This window comes from Ixodes scapularis, unplaced genomic scaffold (assembly GCF_016920785.2).
Source record: "Ixodes scapularis isolate PalLabHiFi unplaced genomic scaffold, ASM1692078v2 PGA_scaffold5__190_contigs__length_132052651, whole genome shotgun sequence".
NCBI lineage: Eukaryota > Metazoa > Arthropoda > Arachnida > Ixodida > Ixodidae > Ixodes > Ixodes scapularis.
Window position 1 is genome coordinate 104,113,329 of NW_024609880.1, and position 15,943 is coordinate 104,129,271.

Sequence of the window (15,943 nt, forward strand, 5' to 3'; positions counted from 1 at the left end):
TGGTGTTTGTAAATAGCATGGTGGAAGCTAGAAATCATTGAGCTCTCAAAGGAACACTTCCAACACCGTCAAAATTAAAGTTCTTTCATTCCTCTTATTTCCGTCCATGATATACCCTTTCCGACGTCATAAGTCAGCGTTCGGCCAATCGTGGAAGGCCGAGCACAGCGACGCTTTCGGTCGCGCTCGTCGCCAATAGGGAAACAATCTGTATTTTTTTAAATGTTCTGATATGCCACTTTAACGCCTAGCATGAAAAAAAAAATTTTGGCACGTCAGAGGCCCTTTAAAGGGCAATGATATTAAAACAAAACATAAAAAAACATTAAAACGTCTCAGTCTCTGAGCCAACGCGCTGGCCCTTGAATCTACATTTGTTTTGTTTAAGGGCGATTCAACCGCTATTTATTTGTACCCATTTCCTCATAGATGGCGCAGAATTTTCCGGAACAAAGAAGTTGCATGTTCGCAGCTGCGCATGCAGGTCGGGTGCTCGAGGTGGGCTTGGGCCACGGGCTGTTCGCCGCCGATCTCGAGCTAGACCTTCTTCGCTCTGCGTCCACCGCTGCCGGAAGCGGCCAGCAGGCGGCGCGAGATATGGGCCAGTACATACATAGATTACAGTGGCTTAAAAAACGTAGAATAAGCTCTGATTTCAGAATGAATTTGAAGTTCCATTTACGTTCGAAATGAACGAAAGCACAAGGTGCGGCGTTGCGGCCGTTCGGACCACCACATTCAACACGCAAACGTTGTTTTGCAACAAAAAATTATATATATATATACATATATATGTGTGTGTGTGTGTGTGTGTGTGTGTGTGTGTGTATATATATTTAGAGCTTAATTTCAAGCTACAAAACAAACAAAAAATAATGTCGCAGTTTTGCGCTTTTTATGTCCTATATCGGCCTGCTCTTCTTCTGAATACTGGTTTGCAAACCTGCTCCCAGGTTGTGAGTAAACCCCATCTATACTTTGAAAAGTGGCGCCAATCATTTTTGTGGAAATGCTCGAGACACGTGCCGCGCGCCACTTCTGGGAAGAATTAAGGGCCACCCACACTAGCGAGAAAACGCGCGTGGCACGCCGATCGCGGCAAGTAACAAAATGTCGCCGAAGCACAGTCAGCGCCACGAGCGCGTGCAGAGACACGCCCTTTATCTTGCCGCTTAACCGATTTATCGGCGCGCCGGGCGCGTTTTCTCGCTAGTGTGGGTGGCCCTTTAGAGCCACTAAATGAGCCGCTATCGGCACTCTGTTCCCCAATGTTGTTGTGGGCACAGACATTGTGGTGCTTGTGCAGACTAGACGCAACTGCCGATCGTCATGATTCAAAAGTGCGACTTCCTCAGCATTAGAATCGGTGTTTGGAAGGTCATGTAATATTGCTTTACTTTGTCGCAAACTGTTTAAACATTAGTGGAGGACGGAAAAAACGTTTCCTGTGGTTTCAGATAAATCTTCAGATAACTGGCAACCATGATTTTAAGACACAATATGAACAATCGTCGTTACTCTGAAGCGTAGCTTATTTAGTGGCATTATATATAGAAACCAATGGCGTCTGAAATCTAGCTGATGCTGCGTTGTTCCGCCATGATCTTCCCTAGTACCACTAACTAAATAAGCTACGCTTCAGGGTAACGACACTTGTACATATGGTGGCTTAAAATCGTGGCTGCCAGTTATCTGAAAATTTATACGAAATCACAGGGAACGCTTTTACGTCCTTCACAAATGTTTAAACGCTTCGAGTGAGAGCAAAGAAATATTACATGAGCTTCCTAACACCAAATCAAATGCCGAGGAAGTCGCACTTTTGAATCATGACGATTGGCAGTTGCGTCTGCTCTGTACAAGCACCAAGTTGACGGCGTCCACAGCAGTATTGGGGAACAGAGTGCCGATCCTAAGCATAGCTCATTTAGGGCCGGTTGCACCAACGCCGCTTAGCGCAAAGCGGAGCTTAGCCGGGAACCTAAGCTAAGTTTGGGTTTCGTTCGGTTGCACCAAAATCGGTTATCGCTAAACGTAGCACTAAACTACGCTTATCGTAAGCGCTCAACATTGGGCGCGTTGCTTTTCGTTGTTTCTTAATCGTGGATTTTAAACATGGCGGCTGGTTTGTGGCGGTCGATTCGGTGGACGAAATTGGTTGTACAAAGTGTTTTAGGCAACAACCGCGTGAAAGTCTCGACAGAATGACCTTCGATTGTGACAAGGATGGTCGCGTGAAGTGTTTATCGACCCCTGTTTTCAAGTTGGCTCTCCACTTTCAGTGCGCGTTAGCCCTAACCGAGATACGTACGGAGCTGTGGGGCTCACGTGTGTCTTCCCGTTGGTTATTCTGTCAACGAGCCTATTCTTATGTACTTACTCTACTGATTTTCGCATAGCTATAACGTATTGTTGTTTAACACCTTGTTTATTTCTACTTGCAACGCATATCCTTCAATCCGATCAGCGCGTTGAATAGTGGCAGTACATGATCTCGGCGATCAGCTGATTGTTGACACTTCTGCCGTTTGCATGAGATTGCGGCGCTCTTAAAATATAAAACAGCGAAAAGTCCATTTCTTCCGTTTCCTGAGTTCCGAGACAATCTTCGGTGAATTGTTCTTGTCTCGCGAGCAGAATCACGGCTTCAGAAAACTGTATCGTTCCATAACCGTAACTTTTCTGGTGGTCGCGTTTTTTAGGAACATTTTGCTTTATAGCTTTCATTCGCGGCGACGACAACTCGACGACCTCTACTCGACAATTTCCGGGCATTTTCGCAGCTGTCGTGGCGAGTTCGTTACTGTTTTGAACTTTATCGGTCTCAAGCATGACTTGATTTTAGTAGTCATCTTACCTGCCAACTTATTTAAATGATGTTTTGTCTTCAGCGATGTAACGAGTAAAGCGTCCTTCTCGCGTTCGGTGAGATACGGGGCCCCCGATGGCTCCTTTATTTCAAAATGTGAGCACGAGAACTACTGTCACTGTCAAAATATTCTGTTATTGACCGATAATAAACACACAATCACAGATGTGAAGAGCATTCGTGTCTATATAAAGCGTTGAGTCCAGTCTTTGAAAGTTATCGAAAAAAGAATTGAATTTGGAGACCTTCTATTCCTTACTCGCCGAAGAAATACACCAAAAAGCAGACGCCGACTACAGCAGGTTTTTTGTTTACACTCGAGATTCCTCACCCTCAATCGTATTCGTCCCTCTGAGCGTTCCCTCGTTCGCTCTGTTTGTCCCTACATTCCCTAGGCAAATCCAGCGTTTAGCAAGGGGCGCGTCTGTAAAGCCGGGTTAGCGTTAGTGCAACCGGAATTTAAACCCGTGCTTATCCGAGCTTGGTTTAGCACGCTAAGCCGACTTAGGAAAGAGCTGCTTTGGGTTAAGGTAAGCGACGTTTGTGCAACCGGCCCTTAGTGGCGAGGTCCACACTTCTGCGCGTCGAGTCAAAAGCAACAAGAAGCAACCGTTTCCCACCCGTGAACTGTACCAAGGAGTTCTCTGTCCAAGCAAGTGGCGCGGCTCTACTGCTCGTCCCCAATCGCGCGCCAAGTGCACAGCAGGTGACAAGATTGGCAACGGGTATGGCAAGAAAGGGCTCTTTCCGTCTGTATGCCTGTCAGCGAAAAAGAACCATTCAAACACAAAGCCATGTTGCACTCGAGTTATGCTCGTAAATTCCATAAGTTGAAGGCACTGCCGGCAATTGCAGACTAAATTCATTTGATAAAATTCACGCTTACAACTTAAGTATAGGCAACCATTGTTGTGGAAACGCGCAAGACACGTGCGAGGAGTGGGTGCTCCTTGGTGCTCCGCTGCCATTCGCTTCCAAGGGCCGCTCATTTCAGTACTTCGCCGACAACTCCGCTCGAGGCACGGGCCTCGTGCACTGGCGCATTTAACGCCACTTGCATGACAAACACAAACCCATCGAAGGACTTTAGTCCAGGTATATAGACGCTTTACACACGCGCCAAATTATAGCCGCCATTGCCGACCTTCTTTTGTCTTACCGAGATGCCGAGCAACTGAAACGGTAGTTGACGATCCTCTACAAAGGCCGATGCTTTAGAAAAGGCCACAGTTGAATCTAATATGGCAATAACCTGGCCTGCTAGGGTAATGGTGAAGTGAAATAAACGAAATAAGAGGAAAGAAAAACTGAAGGTCAGTTATGGCGGCGTCCATGCACAGCTGCTGCAAAGCGTCTATACACGTTTGCAAGAAAGGCTCCTGTGCGCTGCCATTTTGAGCGATGCTGGCGCCCCGTACCGTTTCCGCCATGCTGGGGTGCGCCAGGGGCACGTCATTGGGGTGCGCGATGACAAGATGGTGCCGCTTGCTGCATCGCCGATGGCTTACGTTAGCTGCACTCGGAACGCAGGAGGAGGTATCCACACAGAATCGTAGCGTCACATATTGTAGGACGGGGCATCTTTCAGGTTTGGAGCTGACTTTATAACGATCGCAGCCTCTGTTCCTGCATGTTGTGGAAGCCAGAGCTGCCGCGAGCGCAGCCATCGTTGATGCAAAGGCCATGCGACTTTTGGCGCATTCTGAAGAGAGCGCCTTCAGACTTTAGATCATTTTGAAAATTTTCGATTCGTTACCGCTTTAGGCATTTTATTTAATTGTCCTTGCTATTTCGCTGTCGAAGACGACACGTGTACGTTTTATAATTATTTTTTTAAATTTCTTTCTGCGCTCAGTGGTGTACGCTTCGGCGAGAGGCGCTTGGCAACATTGTACAACAACCAGCGAACGTCCTGGCTGGAGAGTAGGTCCGCCTCACCTTGGCGCGCGGTTCGAGGTTAAGCAGGGATCCCACTTGCAAAGGTGTATAAAGAGTGATCGGTGGTCAAGTGCAACAAACAAACGAAAAAAAGGATCGGTAGCCGAGTGGGCTAGAGCACACCAGCTCGGACCACGTGGAGCGAAAGCTCGCGCTGTATTCGCGTCTCCAGCTCGACGCTCGCCCTCCCGCGGCGGGAACGGGAAGCGCTCTATATAGTGAGGGTCCCCCGACTCTCCTGCTCAGTGGGCATGGCGGAACTGCTCGCGATCATGGCTCGCGAAATGTCGTTTCCGAATGTAAACAAGACTTTTCACTGTCCCAACGTAGTGCTGCAGCCGGTATGGGATTGTACCTTACTGGAGAGTTTTAGTATTGCGCATAGAAGCAAACGCAAGCGGAATGCGTTTGCGTTAGAGTTCCGTACCCCACGTTGTGCGTGCGCCCCATCGCCATGCGCCATCCAAGACCGCAATTTCGGGCTCCGCGCACGCGCAGTGTGGAACACGTAAAGCTAACGCAAACACACAGGGCTTGAGTTCGCTCGTATACGCAATATTAAAACTCACAACTGTTTCACCTAGGGTGCCTTCATGTGCGCTTTGCTTAGGGTGGTGGCATCTCGAAATTTTATCCCACATGTTTATTATTATTTTTTGTTCAAAAGCGCGTGAAAGAGCGTGGCCCTGCACGCGTTTGTGGCGTTGACTGTGCTACGGCGACATTTTGCTTTCATTGATTTCTTTGTATTTTCCCCGTGAGCGCGCGCCGTCGGCATCGGGTACTACAAAGGGTGGCATCACCCTAAACAGAAGGACATTGAGGCACCCTAGTTTCACCGGCTTCCAACGCCAACGAAACGTGCTGCAGTGACCAGACGTGCAAGCAGGTAGGCGTTCCTTCGAACTGGAAAAGTTGAGATTGGCAAAACAACGGCGAGCAAATACAAAAGCAAATAAATGTTATGAAAATACTAATAATTAAAAAAAGCTTTCTTCTTTTTTTTTTTTTTTTTTTTTTTTTTTTTACTTTTGGACATTTGGTTTGGAAGGTTATTGGCGGCGACTTTGGGCGTTTCGCCGGTTGTCAAAATTCGCGACTTTGAGCAGAATATACTTTATTCACAATTAATGTAATTTTACATGGATTCCTCTCATTCGCTAAAATGTTTTCATTGATTTTAGACAATTTTTTTATTGGTAATTAAAATGCAGCAGTTGGAACCAGTGATAATAATTAGCACAGTTTTCATTGTCATATTTCTTCGCGCGTTTAAAATTAGATCATAAGCAACAAATTATATTAGAACTTGAAGAATTACTTATTCAAATATGTGACTTTTAGTATTATTATTATTAATACAAATCGCGGCAAAGTATGCCTCCAATTAACGCCAAGATCGCGAGAATACGCTATTTAACAATAATAGTCTTTCCAGAAAGGTATAATTCTGTTTTCTTTTTAGCATATGAAAAACTCTGACATAGTTATCAAGATAGATAAACACTCAAACAATGAATGTAATATGAAGTCCTACACGTCACGCGGTGCTATAAACACACACATACACTTCAGCTGTCTGACTCGGATTCTGTCTTTGGGTTGTTGCAGTGAGAGCAGCGTTTATTAGTTTATACGTTTCGTGGACATATAAAAATTAGAATTATTTTCTTATTATTGTGCTGGAATAATTGTCATTATTTCCCATGACAATTATCTGAGCGAGAGAAAGGCTGCGAGAACGCACAGATATCAGCACTGATTTTTTCAGCAACTACAAATATCACCCTGGATCGAACAATATGTCACGGAATAAAGTTTCCGCGAACAACTTTTCTAAGTAAATAATTACGATGTGAGACACATCTTGAGTCGTGAAATAATTCGAAATTAAGGCCTATATCGAGAAATTAAATCCAAAATAGAGGTAAGTTTCGGTTTCGCTCCGGAATTAAAACGCGCATCCTTCTGTAATTAATAGGCTAAACACCGTTCTTGTTTTCAGGTTAAAGAGGTGACCTGCGCTCATAAAACATTAGCTTCCTCGTATTAGCAGAAATAATTTATGTCGCTCAGTGAAGCCAGCACACTAGACATGCTCAACAGCGGCACGCATCTCTGACCCTCACTAAACCCGCCATCTTGGAAAATGAGTGGCGCCACCTATAGTTAGTTGGAGTCGCGGATAACCCAGGGATCCTGGGTTAAATCTCCACCCTGCCCGTTTCGATCTGAATGAGCATCGTACCGGCGTGTGGTCGTGTATCACTATTGCGTGATTCACGTTAAAGACCCCAGGCTACCGGTTGTACTGCACCGGCTAAATTGGTCACCCACAGCTGGGGGACAAGTCGCCCGCGTTGAGGCAGACTATGTTTTAGGCTGGATAAACATACACACACCCCAATTTGTTTCCAGACAGGTAAGGTAGCCCTGCTTCCTTCCACTGTGACGTAGTAAGATCACTGTTGAAAAAGGTGTTCACAACGGAAAATAGCATAGTGAACTTCCAAGCGTACTTATGAAGACACTAAAGTTATTTATAGGTTCATTTAATTTTGCCAAAAAATTAGAAAAATGAAGAGAAAAAAAAAGAAAGAGAAACGTACGCCTTACCTTAGGTAGAAACGTATTTTCTACCTGTTGATGGCCCGTTTGGTTTTCTTAGTAATCCGCAAAACGGAAAATGTTGAATATACAAACAAAAAAAAAAAAATGTTTCGCGCGCCAGAACGCTAACGTCTAAATTCAATTTGCATCTCAGAGTAAGCACTTGTTTGTTGGTTAAGAAAATATATTGTAATTGTTCAAAATAATAGAAATCACGCGTCTTTTTTTTTTCCATATCCACTAGCCACCAAACAAGGTCTACAGAAAATGAAAATGTCTGAAATAATGTTTTATCAAATAAATGTTGTTCGGAATAAGTGTTTTAGCTTTCTTTGCAACTCAATCAGCTATTTCATTTTTATATTTCCAAATACATATTAGTAGGGTGCCTTCATGTGTGCTTTGCTTATGGTGGAAACAGCTGGCCATTTTGTCCCACGCTTTAATTTTTTTTTCCGAAGCGCGTGAAAGAGCGTGTCCCGGCACGCGTTTGTGGCGCTGACTGTGCTATGGCGACATTTGTTTTCGTCAATTTAGTTGTATTTTACACGTGAGTGCATGCTGTCGGCATCGGGTAGAACAAAGGGTGGCCTCACCCTAAGCAGAAGGACATTGAGGCACCCTACATATTAGGATATCTCTGTTCAATCCTGCACGATCTTAAGGTGCTTACGAGCCACGTTTGTAGCGTATGCAAGGGTTCACCATGCGCGCTAACATAACAAAAAAAAAAAAAAATCAACAAAAGTATCACCTTCAGAGCTTTATCAGGCCTTTCGCTAGGAGTTTGCTGATGACTAGTTACACTTGTTTTCAACGTTCAAGCCGTGCCGACCAAAACAAATTAGGTTGTGTGTATGTTTATACAGCCTAGAAGTTGGTCCGCCTCAACAGGCGACGAGTCTCCCAGGTGATGGAGCCATCAATTGTAATTCTGTTGTGGCTATGTTTATACAGCGGGAAGTTAGTCAGCTCTGAGGGCATCTGGTGTCTTCATTGCAGATGAAAGACAGTGCAGTATACCGCTACTTGTCTGTCGACTTTAACGTGCATCACCCAATAGTGATACATGACAGCACGCCTTTCCGATGCTCATCCAGATTCAAACGGGCGGAGGCGGTGGATTGAATCCACAATCAGTGAGCTCTACAGCGTCAGCTGTCACTACACGTGCTACCGATCCATGAGCAACGAGACATCACGGTCGAATCGAGCTCGAGAGAAAAACAACAAGAGCAACAGCAAGAAAATTTCCAGTTTGAGACATTTAGTACTAGTGTTGCCATCTCGTTGCACAAGTTGGAAATAAAATTAAGAGGGTAATTTTATTTACACAAATACTCAAATTTAACAATATTTGGCTTTCTCGTCATGGTCGTAAAATTAAGATTAGAGGCACCCCTAGTATGTACGGCCAAGCGTTTAGTAACGTTTGTCTTCTAAATAGTTGTATTTTCAAGAATGCCTCAAAACGCGCTAAAAAGAGTCAAAGCAGTCGTATTTCTGAATTTTATTAATAATCTCCAGTGCTCCAAAAAAATCCAAGGCCGTACAACCTTCCTTACGTTATCACAAGTAACCCCCAAAATAATGAATACTATCGTGCATTCCTGAAACTCAGGTTTGTGCAGCGAAGTTCACCCATTGAGTGACGAGCGGTTGAGTTTCCCTTAAATACTGGACGAGGTGCCCGCAATCTGACGGAGGCCAACCTAAAATTTCGGTTGCACGTCAAAAGAGCTCCAGTTATTCAAAATAAAGCCCCATTTTTTTAAATTAAAATGAGAACGCCGACTTGACATAACAGAAAAAACAACTTCATTAGACGTTCCGCCTCCCATGCGGGAGGCATCCTCAGTTGTTACCCAGCAAATGCAAGGTTCAACCTAAACTCCACGCTATTTATCACGAATGTCCGTGTAAGCTTCGTGGAGAGGGCCGCGGTTTTTGTTGCACACGGATGTGTCCCTGCGAAGAAACCACGATTCTAGAAGCTTTCGGGGTCCCCCATCTGTCCTCTCTCGCCAAGGTCGTCGCGGCCGGAAAGTCGAAAGAATGCCCCATTGTCCACGCATGGTCCACCAGTTCAGTCTTCAGTCGCGTCGCGTGGGATGCGTACGTGACGTCACGCTTGTGTTCTTTGTGTCTGGTATCTCTCCTCCGTCCGGTTTCACCAATGTAGGACGCTGGGCAGTCACTGCAGGGGATCTTGTAGATAACGCCTCTTTGGACGTTCGCCGGGGTTGGGTCCTTTGGTTTGGAAACGGAATTTCCAATAGTTCTGTATGGCTTGAAAACAGTTCGGATGCCAAGGGGCCTCAAAGCGCGACTAAGAGGTTCGGAGACTCCTTTGACATAGGGGATGCACACTACATTCTTATCTCTTTCCCTTTCGCACGGTTCCACATTTTGTTTCATTTTGTTTTTGACCTGGTCAACAAAACGCCTCGGGTAGTGACGTTTCACCAAAGCTCCCTGTAAATGAGTCATCTCATTTGCGCCATGGAGCTCATTAGATGACACGGTATTTGATCTCTGTACAAACGATCGCACTACTGATTTCTTGTGTTGCACTGGGTGATGGGACAAAAAATCCAAAAAATTATCTGTTTCACATGGTTTGCGGTACACCCCCGTTTCAATCCTGTGGTTCGGCTCGCCTGCCCTTGTTACAGATACATCTAGGAAGGGCAATTCGCCCTGCTGTTCTACCTCGCAAGAAAACTGTATCGCGGGGTGAACACTGTTTAGCTCCCGGTGGAAATCATTAGCATGACTTTTATCTAAAATGACGAAATTGTCATCCACATATCGGCGGGAAAATTTGACCGGGAACAGAACTTTTGTTCAGCACTTTCTCCTCAATATGCTCCATAACGAGATTGGCAACACTGGCGGATACCGGGCTCCCCATCGGACACCCGTTCACCTGATGATACGTCTCCCCACGGAAGGCGAAAAAACATTGGTTTAAGCAAAAACGCAAAAGTAAAATTATATCTTCAACGTGAAGTGACGTGCGTGCTCTTAGGTTTTGATCATCAAGTAGACGCTCGCGTGCGACATCAATGGCAACATCGTTAGGAACATTAGTGAAAAGGGAAACTTCATGAAAAGAAAACATGCCCTCATTCGGAAGGAGGGTCTGGGCGCGGACTAACTGAACGAATTCTTGGGAATTCTGCACACAAACACCATTTTTCCCTGTCACCGGCGCCAGCAGCTCTACCAAATATTTTGACAGGTCGTACGTGGGGCTACCGATAAAGGATACAATCGGGCGGAGAGGACATTCTGGTTTGTGCACTTTAGGTAGGCCGTACATTTTAGGTGTGCATCCATCGGAGGAAAAAAGGCGGCGGTACAGAGAATCATTTACCCTACCCTTCTTTCGAAGTTCCCGGAGATGATCAACTAACGAACGTTCGGTTTTCCCAGTTGGGTCGCGAGCTAGTTTGACAAAGTGTGCGGGATGACTAAGAACGTTATACATTTTCTGGTCGTAGTCAGTCTTGTCGAAAATCACCGTTCCCCCACCCTTATCAGCACGTACAATGACGATCGACTCATCAGCTCTCAACTCCTGCAACGCCTTGCGTTCATGCTGGTCCAGGTTTGGCTGCGGCGGCTTGGCATTGTTCAAAATGGACAACACTCGACTTTGGGCAAGGTTGACGCCAGTCTCGCTAGATATGTGGCAGAGTTTCTCCTCGATTTCGACAATGAAGTCACGCTTGGGGACGTATCGAGGTGCCATTGCAAAGTTGAGACCTTTTGAAGGAAGACTCACGTGGTGGTCCGTCAATTCCTTGGAAGAGTAGTTGAACACAGTCCTTTTCTCGTTCTGGGAAGTTGGTTCCGGGGGCATTAACCGTGCGAGCTTCTTGTTGAGCAGTTCTGACTGTTTGTTCTTTTCCATGTCCTCGGCCTGTTTTCGTGCGACGAAAATACTGCGGAGGTCATCATACTGCAGCACGTGTCGAAGGTTCCGTTCCGCCGTCGCCTGTCGTTTTTTGGCGTGGTTGATCCGTTGCTTGTTATCCTGAACACGGGCCTTGACACAGTTCAGGCTGAAATCTCGAGCGAGCTTGCGTCCGTAGGGGGAATCCCGGACAAAAGCTCACCCATATTTTCACAAATCCGGACAAAAGCTCACCACGAGAAAATTTCATGTTGGTCTTAACACGAGTGCGGACAACTTAGGTGCATGCGTGCGACACAAAAAGGCAACGATAAATTAAATCTGACAGGTGCATGGTTTGTTGATTTTAGTAGAAACAAGTTTATTTATCGATTGGTTAGAAGCGAATGCAGTCCCCCACTAGCTCCAGCAGTCTTGGTAGATCTCGATGTACATGCAAGCCCTCGCAAATATTTCTAAGACGATTCCTCAGGTGCAGAGCAATTTTTCGCACCCGCTTTACGGTGGGCTCACGTCTCCGGACTTTTGTCAATGCCGTGGCAACGAGCGCCTGATTTTGCTGTAGGCATTCAATCAGCCTCAAGACGCTTGGATGGGCGTGGCCGACGAGCTTCTGGAACCCGGTACTCTATCTTTCGCAGGTGTTGCTCATCCGGTCTTTATCTTGAAGAGTGGTGTCGTACATATTCCACCGTACCGGGGGAAACTCCGGTCGCCGTCGGCGCAGAGTCAGGCGAAGGGAAGAATTCGCTCTGGGTGCCGCCGCAGATGGAACAGAAGCATAACGGAAGCGGCCGTTGAGATACGTGCAATCAAAATAGTCCAACAGCTAGCGATGTCACCGGTAGACTTTTCCCTGGTGGTTAGTTCTTGTGGAACAAGCTGTGGTGGAAGGAACCCGAGCCTATCTAAAATCCCGCACAATTTTTTTTTTTAAATTGGTCATCTGTCTTGTACTTTTCCAAAAGGCCGAACTCCCGTTCTTTCAAAGTATTCTTTAAAAAATCGCAACTCAATGGTGGATGAGGTACAAGTTCTCCTAAAAATGGTCAAATGTCCATTCCGTCCGCACTTTATTTCAGCCCGTGTTTCGCCCGGGTAGGAAAAAAAAAGAAATCGAGGTGAGCTTTTGCCCGGGTTTGTCAAAAAACGGGTGAGCTTTTGTCCGGGTCTGTCAAAAAACGGGTGAGCTTTTGTCCGGTGAGCTTTTGTCCGGTGAGCTTCTGTCCGGTGAGCTTTTGTCCTGTGAGCTTTTGTCCGGTTACCCCGTAGAGGGTATCCACAAGCGGCTTGCAGCGCAGCCCTTGAGGAATGAGGCCACGTTGAATGCGTTGACGGTTGAAGTCCTGGTGGCACTCCAGTCGTACTATGGTCGTTGACAAGTTCAGGTATTCCCTCACATTCCTGAGGGCCACAGAACCGTAAATGTTACGGATAAATGTAAAAATACTCCAAAAGCCGGGAAATGTCATAATTAAAATAAGAATGCCGACTTGACATAACAGAAAAAACAACTTCATTAGACGTTTCGCCTCCCATGCGGGAGGCTCGCGCACTGGCGCGTTTGACGCTACATGCAAGCCAAACGCAAACACATCGAGGGGCTTTGTGTTGTTGCACCACAGATCAGAGCACGTAGAGAAAAGCGCGAGTGCAAGCTCCGTTCAAAGCACGGAGCTCACGCTGCAACACCTGCAGGGACTGAAGTTCCTGGATGTGTTTTGCTTTGGTCTTTCAAGTAACGTCAAATGTGCCAGAGCACGAGGCCCGTGTCTCGAGCGGCACTTAGAGGTAATTGGCTGCGGAGCACTAAAATTGAATCCGTAAGTGACTACGTCACAACATGGCGTCTGGATCCAAACAAACCGTTGCTAGGGACGTTGCTATGGACTAATGCATGGAGACTCCACATGAGGCTAGATTTTTGCTTACAAGTAAGCAAATAATGTTGGTAAGCCACCTAACTTTGTGATATATTAGAGAGTTTTAGTAGATCGTTCCGATACCTCCGATAGCCCACATAACGATACTATGCATGCTCAAGGGAGGCGGTGGCAAAGTATCGGGTATCGTTATCGGAGTGATGGGAACGATCTACTAAAACTCTCTAATATTATGAAGATGTTCTTGTCGTCTCTGTGTCGTATTGCAACGATGAAAGCCATTTCTGAAGTATTAAGGCCGGTTCTCACATGCAGCGAAGCGCTGATGTAGCGCTCCTCACGCGCCGTCAGCTACTTATCGTCTGCCTTGAGCAACAGTTTTGACGGTGCGATACAAAGCTGGTGAACACTCCCGTCAGCACGCGCTCAGCGCGAGGTAAGCGCTATGCTTGTAGCGCTCCGCTGCATGTGGGAACAGGCCTTTACACTCCGCTTTGCTTTGGTAGCAGACGGCACGATAGATTCGCTGGCGTCTGTTGCAGCGCGTGTCTTCATTAAATTGTGTCGGTAAACGAGCGACAAACACAAGTGCATCGCCATGGCCGTAGAGGCCTCCGCAATCTGCGTTTTTTTTTTCTGTGAGGAACCCAGCTTAGTTCAGAGGGGTGAAAATGCTGTAAAATCAACCCACGTCATGCAGATCAGTTACGACGACGACCTGAAGTGCATTACCGGCGAAGTTCAGGCCAGCATGAGAAACAAATGGTAAGCCGTCGAGATAAGTCGTTTGTCATTATTATTATTGAGGTTGTTAGGTTATTAAGAAATATCATGTTTATCAGAATCTCGCAATATTTTTCTTTTTTTCTTTTTCCCCTTGGTATACATCCAATCCCGTGGATGTGCTCTTTTGGTGAAGAACTCCATCGAATCCGCGATGCCAGTACAATCTGTAATAAACTAACCTCATGTTTTTTATTTAGTTCTTTCGCGCCCTGGGGTCTTCCGGAAATCTGAAGAAACTGCAAGAAGCTTTCTCTACGCGATGGTTACAACTAGGTACGATGCACCCTCCCATACCGCGAGTGCGCAAACAAAATTTGGAATCTCAACCGATCACCTGAAGTGCTCTTCTCACAGGTGCAATACGATCTTTTAGCAGACGATCATCTCGATCAACGCCCGGACTTTTGATAGACCATATTTTGCATCGCACCCTGTATGAATTTTTATAAGTTTTTGACACTCATTATATTTCAAAGAGGTACAATATCAGAATACCGCGTTTATTCGGACGGCGGCGCCGGCTTGGCCTACGGGCATGTGGAAGGCGGCATACTTCTAGCATTCGTCGTCTGCTGCAGGCACCTTGAGGACCGGAAGTTGCAGTCGTAAATATGTCAGAAACAAGCGATTACCGGCACACTTCTGTCGAAACATATATGACATTCAAGCTTTCTACATCTGTGATTTTGAGAAGTTTAAGCCCTACTCCTGATTTTTGAACGGTCGGGTTTTCGTAGCGAAACCTAGCCACATGTATTTGTCCATAACAACGACCCTAGCAACGGTTTGTTTGGACCCATGACGCCACACTTACGGAGTCAATTACTGGCCCATGAAAGCAAATGGCTGCGGAGCACCCGCTCGTGGCACGTGCCTTGCGCGTTTCCACACCAAATGTTGGCGGTACTTGTAAAAAACGCCTTTATCAAGGGGCTTTAGCAGGGACCCTGGTTTCTTTCGCCCATCTGCATCCTACCGTCGTGTGATCCTTTATCACATATATTGCGTAATGCACGTTAAAGGCCCCAAGCCAACCACAGTAAATTTTATAATTTACAACAGGTAACAATGTTGCCCTACGAAACTCCTGCTCTCTAAAAAATTAACGACTAATTTTGAATGCGCCGTTACATTGCATTTTGAATGCTCGTTGGCGTGTTCTCGCTCTTTTTTTTTTGTCTACCCATTTGATTATGCGACTATTTCTTAGGATGAAACATGTCGGATTTCTAGAAAAAATATTATGTAACTAAAAAAATCGCAATTGAACGCAAAATACACATAGGCGCACTTAATCAAAAGAAATAAAGTAATAGAATTGATTATACTTGTGTTTCATATAGTTTGAGCGCACCAAAAGCTATAAAAGCGAGCTCCTTGCTTTAAACGGTTTTTCGGAGTCAGAATTTTTTTTTTTTTTTTTTTTACGTTGCGAGCAGAAGAGAGCGCCTCTTCAAGTTACGATCCACAATCTGTTCGTTGGTAAGACAAGTGAAACACGTGAAACAAAGTGTTATATCTTCCGCGGGCGGAAAAAACGAGTATAATGTAATGCGCGCTATTAGACGCTCTTCTCCATAGTGCAGGTTCACCCGCTTCAATCTTCTCGGGAGCGGCCGCGGATGTCATCAGACTACTATTATAAATTTCTGGCTAAATGGTCGTCTAATCAAACGTAGTGGACTCTGCAACTCCAACAAACGAGCCGCACCACGACACAGTCAGCATCGGCCGGAGCAACACACTTTTACTGATGACAGTCAGCAACTTTCACGTGACCTTCCGATAGCGCTCCGCCCGAACCTAATCCATATCGGGACTGGGCAGTTCATCGGATGACTTTCAAATTAATCGAGTGTTGCTTTAATTCCGACATTTTTGTCCTTTATTTGGAGTCGTGTGCTGGAGGGAGTCAGGAAAAAAAGTAAACAATGC